This window comes from Ambystoma mexicanum, chromosome 3p, assembly GCF_040938575.1.
Source record: "Ambystoma mexicanum isolate Mex_15411 chromosome 3p, UKY_AmexF1_1, whole genome shotgun sequence".
Taxonomy (NCBI): domain Eukaryota; kingdom Metazoa; phylum Chordata; class Amphibia; order Caudata; family Ambystomatidae; genus Ambystoma; species Ambystoma mexicanum.
This window is the reverse complement of record NC_090925.1, coordinates 291977744-291981745: the sequence shown is the minus strand read 5'-3', so window position 1 is coordinate 291981745 and position 4002 is coordinate 291977744. Positions and strand designations below refer to the sequence as shown.

General features: G+C 44.2%; 1 protein-coding gene across 1 annotated transcript in view; it reads left to right on the top strand.

The window, feature by feature from the left end:
* Positions 1-6: 6 nt before the first annotated feature.
* PCMTD2 (protein-L-isoaspartate (D-aspartate) O-methyltransferase domain containing 2) overlaps positions 7-4002 on the top strand; it is a 364048-nt gene continuing 360052 nt past the window's right edge. The window contains exon 1 of the mRNA XM_069650823.1: positions 7-149. The gene's annotated coding sequence lies outside the window, so the exon portion shown is untranslated. The remainder of the gene's footprint in view (positions 150-4002) is intronic.

Here is a 4002-nt window from a genome sequence, read left to right as displayed (position 1 = left end):
AGCCTCGCCCCTTTTTTAGCATGCTGCGCGATGACGTCACGCGCGGTCAGCTGGCTAATGTTTACAGCTGACGGGAGTAGAGACTACTGCGAAACGAGCATCGGGGCCACAGAGCCGGGAGAGCGACGGGGGAGCACAGGCCGCAACAGGCACGTAGTGACAACGCGGGGCGCCAGTGTGGCAGCGGAAGGGTTGAGGCCCCGGTACAGGACTGGGCTCTGGGAAGAGATGGGTGGTGCGGAGCGCCCAGCAAGCATGATTTGCATTACTTTGGCCCCTGCGCATCCTATCACAGCATGGCTGGCTGTGCTCTCCTACGCGCCCCCTCCTCCTTTTGCTCTCTGGCCCCGTCCTATGTTATATGCTCCGCCCTCCTGACGTTAGAACCCCTGGGCCAGAAGGCTGGTTCATTGACATAGACGAAGGACTGAAACATCAGTTTGGAGAGCACATTATGGTGACCATTGGTGATGGCCATAAAATGAACTGACATAATCTTTGACGGAAGATGAGGGGGAGGGACCACCTGTATATAGTTTCAATAAAATTGTGCATTGATGTTGTCATTTTGAGGTTTTACAGTCTAAGGGTAGTGGATACATGGTAATTATATTTTTTGGGGCACAGACAGTTGTATTTGATGTAGTTTTATATCCCGAGATCACATTTCTGATCACACAGTAATTCATAAGGAATACAAAAAAGGAATTAAGTGCAGCATAAGTAAACAACTTCATTTGGCTCTGGCAGTGTTGTGTTGCATAGATTATCGCAAAGGATCTATTTTATTATTTAAAGCGCATACCTAGCTGGAGAGCAGAGGAGCGCTGTACAGAGTGTCGGTAGCCATCATTTGGGCAAGCATCTTCTAACAGTTGCTCAGTACTGTGAGTTGAGGTCTATACCTCTGCATGTGTGTCCTTGGTCTGGTGTTGTTGAACAAGCCATGTTTTGACAGATATGTGAAATTGGAGAATTGTGGGGTTATTCCGGGCCGACCCACGTATCGAGTTCCAGAAGTTGGGTGCATGACAAGAGAAGGATTGTTTGCAGGTCCTCTTTACATAGGAGTGGAGATTAAAGCCGGTTGCTCGGTTTGCTGCGCGAGGAGCGTGTGCCACCAGATATGTGGAGTTTATCCTCCAGGTGCTCTTTGGTTCATAATCCTAATTGCAACTGGTGATTTCTCTCGCTTTATCATTGATGTAGAAAAATATGAGCCATACCTTAATATTCGCTGTCTCACACCAAGCAGGTGTGAAACATATCACGATTATTGAATAACTTTTGAACAGCCTCATTTTGGCCAGTAAATGTACATTTGAAGCGACCCAACATTTAGTTTATGCATACCATTAGCCTCCACTTGTGTCTTGATTCTGTGGCAAAATCCTAAAGACAGTGATTCAGGGCCCATTGAGCATGCAGATTATCCTGAGGTATGGTTATTGTCCTCTGCACTCCAGAACAAAGAAATGAGGCCAGCAAATAGTTTAACCCATACATGACGTATGTTATGTTAGTTACTGGGATTTATTCTGTGCATTGCTGCCAATTACATGGTCCCTAGGTGTTCTGGCAGATCTGAAAGAGTGTTTGGTGGGTTAGGTGAAAAAGCTATGGAGGTTTCATCGTCAGTCCCACGGGGTCCTCAAAGTGAAGGGGTCTATTGTATTTGAAAGGATGGATGAGATCTACAAAAAAAGGAGAGTAACAGCTTCTGTCATCAAAGGGGTAGGGCATAGCAACTTCATTTGACAGTTGCTAATTTATGATGCCTTTTACCAGTCCTGTACCTTAAATAAGTGTTTATGTAATGTAAAGTGGTCTTGCACACCACACTTCTGTCATTTTGGTGGACTCACTACATATTGCCCTGCAAAAAAGAGATGAAGTGTGTTAGGAAAATATTTTCTTTTTGCAGCTTTCCCATCTCTTCCAATGGGACCCCCGTATCTGCTGACCTTGAGATCCTGGACTGATGGTTGGAAGTGAGGTATTATTCAACTTCATTCCCTGGCTTAACTCATTTGGTTTATGGGCACTGGCCAGTCCCCAAGTTTACTGGTGCAGGAGGTTCTACTTAAAAGTAATTAAACGTTATTTTTATTTTTTATTTGGCTTGATTTAACTATTTCTAGTTTTTACAAGTTATGCCGCCTAATTAAAATAATGAGTTTTTCTTTTTCCATTTTCCTTTGTCTTTTTCCTTGTTAAAAAAAAGTCAGTTTATGAATACAAGTCCTTCGGTTGCTGATCCGTTCCTGTTCTAAGTTATTTCGAGTCCAGGTTGAGGCTTTCTAGGAAATTCCCCACTGCGATAACCGGTTTGGTGCGTTCATCTAAACGTTATAAAAGGTGACTGTATTATTTCCATTTGGATGGATGGGGAGACTTTCTCAGATTGTTTCCTTTTATTGCATTGCATTGCATTGCAATGATAATAACATGACTCTGTCCCCCGTTTATGATTATGGCATAGCACTACTGCACCCCAAAAGTAGAGTAATGCAGGGGAACCATGTTTTTAACATTTTGGACGTTTTTCTAAACTAAGTGGTAAAAGGCTGGTAGTGTGGTACCTCTGTTTCCCCCTTTTTGGGTGTACTTCTGTGTTTCTTGCCTTTTAGTTTTGGCAGTGTAAGCACTGACTATAGTATAAACTGAAATTATACATTGAGGTAGCCATGTACTTTTAAGGGGGAAACCAATGTTATTTAATTCCAATCTTCAGGAAGGTATTGAATTTGGCAATTGTAATGGCAGCTCCTGGTGTATTAAAAATGTCTTAACCAGGTGGTCTTTCAGCCACTTCATTTCTAAGTAATACGCATCTGTTTATTGCACTGAATCCATGTTTAAAACCAGCATTGGCAACGTCAACTATTTTGGTTCTTGTATAGGCATAAGATTATGGCATTTGCTATACACTACAATAATAAGCTTATGTTCTAACACAATGTGCAGCTAATACCACGATGCCAGTGCTTGGAAACGGCCTATCTTATATCTACACAAAAGCCCAAACTGTTGGTTTGTCAATGCTTTCTTGGCAGCAGATTTTGCACTAAATCCCCAAATGCCTGGCCATGTTTTATGACTTTCTGTCACTTTGCGCTCTACTGGCCTTGTGGTAGGTTATAGCTGTAGTCATGTATGGACGTCCTCTTCGTGGGGTCTTGTCAGAGCCCAGGAAGGATCCTCTTTGTGTGCAAGGAACTAGCTTATTCAAGGTATGGGGCTGCAGGGGCCCTTATACACATTCCAAACTTTGAGAGAGCCATGATTGGACAGCTGCTCAGAAGTTTGAATGTAGTACCTCCTCTAGTAGGTGGGCTGTGGCTATTCTTCAGTTGACCACTGGTGCCAAGAATCGAAGAGGTTGCAGAGGGATGCCAGAGGACTGTTACTGGGATCACTATTGACCAAGACATCCCAGCAAGATGCGACTCTGCTCTTCAGTGAGAGGGGAGACCTTCTATATGGCCTCCCTACTTTTAGCTTTTGGGACTAAGCCGCTCCTAGTCTTGCATTGTGACAGTAGTCATCCTGGCACTCAGATTCGTGGTCATCTATCAGGAGCCCAGCAATCATTGCTGGAATCTTGTGTGGTCTGGTGCTGTGAATTGTGCAATGGATTTTAGCCAGGAGCCTGCAACCTCACTGCTCTGCTGATGCACTCTACCAAGAAGGGAGATCCGTGTTTTCTCTGGTCCTTCTTTCTTTTGCCTACAGAAACTGTGTAGGTTCACTTCAATTGCTTGCCGTTCCTTCCTGAGGTGTCTGGCGTATTGTCCAATGTTGTGGGAGTGTCCACAAATGCCTCGCTGCACGTTGAGAAAAATCCAGCCAATTGGTTATCCATTTCTGAAAGACTGCTGACAGAGATCGAGCGGCAGAATCACCCACCCTAACTGTCCTAGTAGTCATCTGTAGTGCTCTCTGCTCCTGCGATCTCTTCACTGTGAAAGCCAGAACTAACAGTGAGAACAGTTTTCCCCA